Source organism: Prunus mume, linkage group LG4 (assembly GCF_029339155.1).
Source record: "Prunus mume cultivar Tortuosa linkage group LG4, ASM2933915v1, whole genome shotgun sequence".
In the NCBI taxonomy this organism is placed as follows: domain Eukaryota; kingdom Viridiplantae; phylum Streptophyta; class Magnoliopsida; order Rosales; family Rosaceae; genus Prunus; species Prunus mume.
Window position 1 is genome coordinate 13,953,068 of NC_142701.1, and position 9,550 is coordinate 13,962,617.

At 33.3% G+C, this 9,550-nt stretch overlaps 1 pseudogene across 1 annotated transcript; it reads right to left on the reverse strand.

Moving 5' to 3' along the window:
• Positions 1-557: 557 nt before the first annotated feature.
• LOC103327742 (GDSL esterase/lipase 1-like) lies at positions 558-2,033 on the reverse strand (annotated as a pseudogene). Its single transcript, XR_016126112.1, has 4 exons — positions 1,881-2,033; positions 1,159-1,388; positions 813-1,065; positions 558-686 (listed from the first exon to the last, which is right to left on the reverse strand). The product of XR_016126112.1 is annotated as a GDSL esterase/lipase 1-like (transcript).
• Between the last annotated feature and the right edge of the window lie 7,517 nt (positions 2,034-9,550).

Sequence of the window (9,550 nt, forward strand, 5' to 3'; positions counted from 1 at the left end):
AAAATAAGAAACGACAAGATATCCGTAGACATGGATTTTTACAAAAAAGTACCAAATTAATAATTTGTATGCATTATTGACCCATAAAATCTGATATTGGATCATCAATATGCTTTAATTAGATTGTATATAATGACAGATGTTGAATTTGGAAAGATCTCCAAATGGTTGTAATGGATGTAGGAATTAATTTTGAAACATTTTAAAAAATTTAACAATAAATTCTTAGGCAGTTTGTTTAATAAAATGTTTATGTTATTTTCTTTTTATAATTTACATCTAATAATCCACTTTATATTGTTTATGAATAAACTTTCTGATTATGTTGAAAAAATAATGTACCTAACTTGTTTGTTTTATGAAAAACATAATTTACCTAGTATGAAAAGTGTACATAATTATCTATTCCAAATAATGTACCTACACACATTTATAGGTATATTGAATTTCCTGTGGGTAAATAATGTACTACCTATAATTATTTCAATTGGACATAACCTGTTCGTAGACGAGATGTGAGAGGGAATGACAACTGTGCGGTATGGATGATGCAGAAGTCAATAGTAGACATATTCACTAACATTCTTGCAATAAATTATACTCTTTGGGAATCTTCATTCCTCCACAGTTATAAATTCCTCCATATACACCACTTCCACAGCATGCCGCCTCCCCTTCCACGAAACCTTATAATTTTCCAACATTTTATCATAAGGCTTAAATGTCAAAATGGTCGGTTAAATAATTAGTACTTAATTAAAAGAACGATATCAAAATTAAGAAAGCAAAGCGTATATAGATAGAATTGATACCATATTTAGAAGGATGATTCATTCTTTGTGTCAGAAACTCATTAAAATCGGAGACTGAGAATCTGAATCCGTTGAGTTTTTTCTCTAGCTTTTGTAGGACTTTGAGAAGTGATTTGTTGTGTAGTTTCACATATGGTGTAAATGCATCATAGCAAGCACCTTCTTCCGGATTAAGTGCTCTTACGTATGGAAGACATGCCATAGGCCAGAGGTTAAGCAACGCAAAATTTCTTCCTCCTTTCTCATAGATTCCCTAACACAAGACACGTCGAAATTAATGTTAATTAGTAACTAATATGCATAAAAAGGATTATCATTTTTGTCTTTTCAAGAGCTAAGAATTTACTCTGACTACTGTAGTTATGTTGCCTACACCAGGTCTACATATTCCTGATGAGAGTAGTTTCGAAGCACACTTGGGTCTGTGTCGAACGGGTAAAGATAATCGTTGCTTCCGATACTAAAAAAGTAAACAGCTCTTGATAGCAGAGATTTGGCTTCTTCATTCCCTAGTTTCTTCCTCAATGACTTAGTGATGTTCTTGAAATTTGACAGTTGAGTTTGAAGGCCTATCGTCTGAAACAAGGTTATTTTCAAGAAGTCAGTACAACATTAGTGAATCTCATTATGTGCTCGGTAGACTGATGTATCACTTCGGAATAGTCATAAGTCATAACCGAGACCCTAAATACTAAACTCGAATCGCTTAACTATTCGGGTCATTTAAATTTAGACACTTCCCATTTAAATAACCCCAAGCTCAATAATTCAGGGAACCAAAAATGAATACACCCCATATATGACAAGTAAAATTGTAAGTAGGGGAATTTTTGGATTTGAAAAATACAATAAATACTATATTAAGCTAAATTAGATCATTTTCTTATGCAATGCTAGTTATCGGGCTTTAGTTATATAAAAATAAAATGATAGGCTGCAAGTAAGAAAAAAAATAGTTTAAATGGGAAAAATCAAATTTACTAAAACTCGTAAACCCAGAAAACCTGTCTTTTCGACGTCTTTAACTTAAGATGCGCGCACATTCTTCCAAAAACACATGTCACATACCACGCCTTGGCGAGTTTCAACCATAGCACCAGCTCGAGCAGATGCAAAGTTGACACCATATGAAAATTCATGATTGTCAGGCTGTAGATATGGTGGAATCAATGGCAACTTCGCATACTCAGCTGCAACAATAAAAGTATGTACTCTAGTCATAATTCAGATATATTTATAAAAATATAAAAGAAAAATTATTTTTTTTTTAAACATTCATATCATATTTCTAATATATATATATACTATGTACCAATAAAGTCTGGAACTTGACGACCATCAGAAAATCTCCCAGTTGGGTAATTAAAGAAGGTTTCACCATATGGCAAATAATTTGCCCGCCAACTAGTGTTAAAGTAGTTATTATTTCCAACCTCAAAGACTGAATCCCCAAATATGAAAAGGGGTGCATGTGTTTTTGGCAACACAGGATGCCCGTGGCTTTGGGTTGTGACAAGAAGGCTTGTACATAAGGCAAAGACGAAGATTTGGATATAGCTTATATTTTCCATATCTGTCTATTACTTAGTTGCATCTTGACCTCATCTAGCTTCAGTTGATATTTATAGGGGCATTTGAAGTAGAAAGACTTCTATGGAATCGGTATGTCTAATAACGTTATAACACGCGTAATAACACTTACACGTACTATAGCATTATTAATCGGAAAATAGTGTTATCCTCATTACAACTAGGAGCTAGTGCGTAAATCAAAATGTGCCGACCAAAACAAGAACACAATTATACCTCCCTGTAAGAAAAATTAGACGTTCATTGTCGTCGTTTTCTGTAAGGAATAATATGCACAAACAAACAAATATTTTACACCGAGCCACAATTGAGAAGTCCATATAAATACTAATCAGGTTTACAAGTAACCACCTGGTGGAATGCATGGCTAATTAAATACTGTGATGATGAGATCCACAGCCACGTGGTTGAGAGATAATAAAAATTTAGCCAAACAAGAGAATAAATACTAAATAAGTTCACACTTTTTGCAGGTGCCGAACACATGGCTAATAATAAACTAGGAAAGTAAAATCCACCAATGTTTAGGCGCGGTGGGCTGTCACAAATGTCGATTGGATTTGATGTGGGAATTGTGAGGACTAGTTAACGCTATTTTAGGATTGATTATAATAATTCAGATTTGATTCAAAGAACTTTTCTTTTTCATTGCATTCCATGTGTTTGTATTTAGATTATGCCCTTCATATTCTTTTAAAATTGGTTTTTTATATCACAAAACGTATTTGAGGTTCATGAAATTATCAAGTTTCATCCTTTATTTATTTTTATTTTTTATTATTAATAGTCCTTAAAGTTAACATCCTTAAGGTTATGTCAAAATAATAATAAAAATATGTCAAAAAAATGAGCTGGTGAGCTGGTCAAAAAATACTCACAAGTAGTCCATGTCCTTAGGTTATGTCAAAAAATATATGTTAGTGTTAGGTGTTGCTTAGCAAAGTATTTTAGCTTTCCTTAACGAATTGTAATAGTTTATTATTTTCACTCAAACTCGAGTTTAGAATTAGACTAAGATGAAGAACGATGAATCATGGCTGTTGTACAACACAAAAGTGACTTGTTGACAATGAGTTCTCGAAGGTAAAATCATTCATGAAGCATGTTCATGCATTAGAGCATCTTAAGGTATGGCTAGTCATCTGAATTTCCAGGTCACTAGCTCATTTTTATTGTCATGTGTTTTTGGAGACCCAATATTTTGGAGAGCCTTGTATTAGAATTGTGCTATAAGAGTCAATACATTTGATGTAATCTTCTTAGAATACGTTTCGTATAAGATATATAAAGGGCAAATTTATTTTGTTATCTTTTACATCGTGTAAAGAAACAAATGTTCAGGTATGCTAAATAAGAGATAAAGTAATCAAAAGAAGATTAGATTCGGGAGACCTTTAATCTCTAACTGTAGTATCCTAAAATGTTGCTAATCTTAGGTTATCAAATGGGCATTGATAAACCGTCAAGATTACCACATATTATGTATATTCAACTAGAAAGATCGTTAGTCTCAAACCATTTGTGTAGTTGACACTAATACAAGTATGTGGGTGCCCATTAGTGAATGAGTACACTAAACGCAATTCAACTGTAGTTCTCGTATAGAGTATTTATCTATATGTCTAACGAGAACTCATAGTTGCAATAATGCAAATTAGTCCTTTCTCCTAAGGCATCATTGGTAGTCATGTGATGTATTATTGATCTTTAATAGCTTTCAAAGGCAAGTCGTACAAGATTTGTCTTAAATGTTGTTGGGATCTCTTAATTCATCATAGGGGCATGTGAATGTACAATAAGGAATCTCTACCTTCGATAAAGAAGGAGAATGTTTCGAGATGTTGTTAGTATGAAAATTGTATTGTCATTTCCGAGACTTTAGCATAGGTTGGGAATTAGTCTGTGAATATTGTTTACTGGAAGTTTTAGCGCAACACATTCAATCCCGGATTTTTGTAGTGTGACTTGATCGATATGAGGAAGCTGATTTCAGGTAAATCATGACATAATCATGCATTCGTTATAGGATTCCTAGTTTGAGTAATTTTCAATCAAGTATTATTATGTTAAAATAGGATTAGATTTTATCTCTTAAGATTACTGTCCTTGTTGGACACTATTTTTACTTAAGCTAAAATATTAGCGTTTTGGTGTCATCACTTTGAGTTTATATTAAATCAGAATTCATATTCATAATTGGATAGTATTTTGTCTTCTGGTTTGTGTCTTAATGAAAGGAGCATATATTGGATCAGGTTGTAGAGTCATAGTTGGAGAGAATTAATGGTATCTTGGGTTTCTCTTCTTCAAGAGAAAACATGTATTGAATAAAAAGGGTGGTTTTCTTTTCAAATTGTGAGCTTTTCAACGTGTTGAACTTTTGAGCATGCTGAATTTTTCTTTTAGAAAGCTGTCGTGCATATTGTTTAGATATATAAGTCATCAAGTGTTCCTTATTTACTTGATGATTTATCAAACACTTTAATCATTCATATTGCATTCATTTGTATTGTTTGGTGACTCATACGGTGGAGGGCACCAAGACCGTGATTGCGGTTTTCCTTCAGCAAGCTTGAAGCAATTGTGACCAGTATTGCATTCAACATAAGGAGTGTCGAAGATCATCCCGTGCAGAAGTTTAGTTACGAAGAAGTTGGTAAACATTATCTAAAATGTGTCTAAGGATAAGTGTGTGAGTACTTCTTGTAATCATTGTTCTATAGTGGATTTGTATTGGACTGAGGAGTCCCTTAGATTTTTTCCAAAGGTAGGGTTTTACCACGTAAAATAATTCTCTGCATGTTCTTTTATTTTATGCCCAACATGTTTCAGGATTGATAAGTCATATCAATCCTGCTACCGAAGTTTAGTTTTCATTCATTGATTATAATTTTAAAGTGGTCTATTCACCTCCCCTCTAGTCATTTTTAGTCATCTTACAGGTAATTTCATATGCATTAAGCAAATCTTTGGCCAAAGTATTTTGAGCTTGATTTAGAAAGTTGTTCTTAATCATGTTCTTTTGAATCACATGAGGTTATAAATCATATTAGGGGTTTGACATAATCAATATCTACCCTAATAATATGATTTGAAACATTGTATAAGAGAAGGACAGTATTGTATTATAATTCCAACTAAATAGGTTCTTCATCTATTCTGGTTAGCTTGGGTAACCTTGATATATTGCTAGATGTCACTCTTGGCTCGTGGAAGTCCTAGGATTGATTGTGATCGATCCAAATAAAGGAAGAATTAAAAGGGGGTTTTAATTCCAATTGATTAGAAAAAGTTCTAATATATTCTCATTGTCTTACTAATTAGAACCTAATGGATTGCACACTTTAAATGGTTAACTTTGAGTAATACAAATGAGAATGAGGAAATCAATTTGATTGATTTGATGTGGATAATTTACTAGGTGTAAAATCGTATTTGGGCCTTGGTAATGATTGCGTATCAAGCCCAAGGGCTTAAGAGACCTAAATATTATAATTTAAGTGTCACAAGACCTGATTTTGGAAGCCCAATGGGGTTTGGCCGAAAATGCTTAAGTAAATGTGTATTTGAATTGTTTCCATAAGCTAATTGACAGACAAACACAATCTAACTTCAACCAAATAGGTTTGGAAGATCAAAAAGAGATAAAAGAGAGTTTTCAAGAGTGAAACACTTTCATCTCTCAAAGGGTTTAGATTGAAACCAATCTTGAGAATATTGCACTAGCATCCTTGTATTTTCAAGATACTTCCTCTCATCTCAAGGCTCCATTGGTGTGGAGACTTAGAGGCCATATACTTTTGTGGCTCACATGGAGGAGAAAGATGAAGAAGCAAAGATCAAATATCAAAGAGGAGATCAACAAAGAGGAAATCATCAAGAGAAGACCAAACACAAATTGGTTCTTATAATTGCTTCAAGGGTAATTAGATTTTATCCTTTCTCTTGAACTTTCCATTTATGAAAAACATGTCAATGTTCATGGCTTAAGATACTTGGAAGAAGTTTTGTTTTTGAATTTAAACAACCACTATAGACTTCCGCTGCGATTAATTTGATTTAATGCATGCTTAATATTTAAATGAACTTCTTAAAAATGTTTTAAATCCTACACTTTGGTCCTCCCTTAACTCTCTCTCTCTCTCTCTCTCTCTCTCTCGGAGTGAGAAGTCATTCTCTTGAAAATGAGCTTTTCAAATGGCATTTGTGAAATTGGTACTTAGGTGACGAGAGGTAAATTTCACAACACTTAAACAAAATGCAACAATCTTCACACACTTTAGACCTTAACCAAAAACATTTATGACTAGTCAACTGCTAGTCATGAACAGCCATAATCAAGAATACACACAGAGCATGCCACAATATAAATAGAAGATTACTAGTGACAACCTAGGAACTACCCGTCAATCTAGGCATCCCCTATACTAGCAACAACTATGATGAAAGTGTGTGAAATCATCATAATCAAGTAAACATCAAACATTAGATAATGATGACTAGTCAACTACAAGGACACAAACCCAGAATTCATACGATGACTAGTCAACCACTAAAAACACAATCCTAAAAAAATTACAGAGATGCAATCAGAAATTGTTCACCCAAAAACCCATCGAAAAACTGGGGGGACCAGGCAATTCACTAAGTAGAAAAAGATTCTTACAAAGGAACACAAGCAAACTCAAGAAAAACCTAGATCTATATAGGAAGATGAGCTATACCTCTTTTGTGCAATCTTCTTCTCCAACTTAGCAAAGCTTGAAGCTCAATTCTTCATGGCAATGGCAGCTCCTTCTCCAGCTCATTCATCACATGGCACCAGCTTGCAAGCTCTAATTCAGGAAACCAAAATTTGGATTCAAAGGAGAATGACCAATTTCTTCAAGAAACCATACTCTTGAAGAAATCAATCTTGAATCTGACCTAAATATATATGAGAGAGTGTTTGATCTAGCAAGATGAGGTTTTCATATTTCAAATGCAGTTTTCAAAAAGAAACATTTTGGAAAACTCAAAGATGAAAAATATGAAGGTTACACTTGAGGAAGAAGAGAAAGTTTACAGAGAAACTTTTCAAAACTTGCCTACAAAAGTGACCTACCAAATGAGGAATGCATGCATTTTTACACAAAAATTCCTAAGTTAGAATCATAAAAGGCAGCAAAGGATTTCGTAGAATATGACAAAAAAGTGGGTAGGATTGGAGTGACCTGGAAAACCTTACAAACACAAAGGTTGACTAGTCATATAGAGGAAGGATGACTAGTTATATGGAGGATGACTAGTCATACGGAGAAAGGATGACTAGTCATAATCTTCAGGAATATGTTAATGCAATGTAATGCAATGCAAAACTTACCTTTGTCAAACACAATGTTGTCCATCATAATATAGCTAGACAAGAACAAGTAGAGAAGTAATTCTTAATCTAAACTTAGTGCTTGAGAAATTACAATGATTGTCCTATTACAAAATTGTCAAGGGAAGCCAAATGAAATCACAAAATGCATACACTTACAATTTGAAAATCCGCTTTCATGAGTTTTGAAATATGCATCTAATATATTCATACACTTCTTCTTTCCCAAAAAGATTTGAAAGCTTGCTCATATAGCTTTTGCACCACATTTGTTTTAGAAGTCATGTCTTTTGAAAATGATTTTTTAAATCTGCATTTGAAAATTGCTTTCATTAGTTTTAAAATCAGCATCTAGAAAACTAAATTTATATCATCTAGATCTTGGTCAGATTCTAGATTGATTTCTTCAAGAGTATGATTTCTTGAAAAAATTGGTCTTATCATTTGGAATCCAAATTTCTTATTCCTGTTCGGATTTGAGTCGTGTAAGCCGATGTCTATGGGATGAACGAGCTAAAGAGGAAGCTTTCATTGCCATGAAGGACTTGCTGCAACCTTTGCTAAGTTGGAAAGGAAGGTTGAACATAGGAGGTATATCTTGTTTCCTAAATAGACCTAGGATTTCATAAGCTTGCTTGTGAATTCTTTGTAAGAATTTTCTTTGCTTAGTGAATTGCATGGTCGGATGATGACCCCCCCTCCCCCTAGTTTTTCCCAATTGTAGGTTTCTTGGTGAATAATTTATGGGTTTGATGTTCTTGATAACTAGACTAGTCATATCCTGCTGAGTATTTACTTATTGCTACAATGAATGTTCACACACCTTTCACTCTATTTGTTACTAGCACAGGGGATGCCTAGATTAACGAGTGCTTATGAGTGTCTAGATTGTCACGTGGTCATCTTTCAGGTTTGCAAGGGCTTGAGAATTGATTGGTGAATGGATGTGTATTATGCTGTGTGTTCTTAGGTTTATGACTAGTCATATTGCTACTAGGAACATTTGATTATTGTTGACTTAGATCTATCCATTGGGGTTTTTAATTTACCCCATTCACCTAAGTACAAATTTCAGTTAAATTTCTGACGTGGCATATATGTGGAGCCTACATATCCAATAAACCAATACCACGTGAATTTAAATGGAAAACAAATATTTAAACATGATTTAAAATTTAAAAATCATAGAAAAAGAAGAAAATGTATTTATTTTAATTATATAAAAAACAAAACAAGACCCACAACTTTCTTTGTCTCTCTCTATCTGCTTCCTCTATCTCAACTCTTCAAAGGCTCAACCAGATTTAATTTCCACAAAAATGCTATAAAGAGAGTTCTAAAGATATTCATTGTGAAATAACTTTATCATGTTATAAAAGAATAATATATCACAAATATGCTTATTTGTTGTAAATGTGGATGGGCCACAAGGTGAGAGTGAAAAGCAAAAATTTATGGAGAAGTGAAGATTTGTGATGAACTTATACACTAGGTACAACAACGTAATGAAAGATGGGATTGAAGCCATTACTATTAAGGAAAAATGAGTCAGTGCATTTTGTTTACGCAATGTATTTGAGAAGTATCATAAAAGTCATTACAATTCCACTATTATCTAACTAGTACTCTCATATTCTCTCTATTTTACAATATTATTCATATTATAAAATTTTCAGAGCAAGCAGAAATAATAATCCAAACCAGACTAAGATTGAGGGAAAATTTGTAACTTGGGCCTGGGTTTGCAGCTCTTGAAACCAATAAGAAAACCCAAAACCTTGTAACC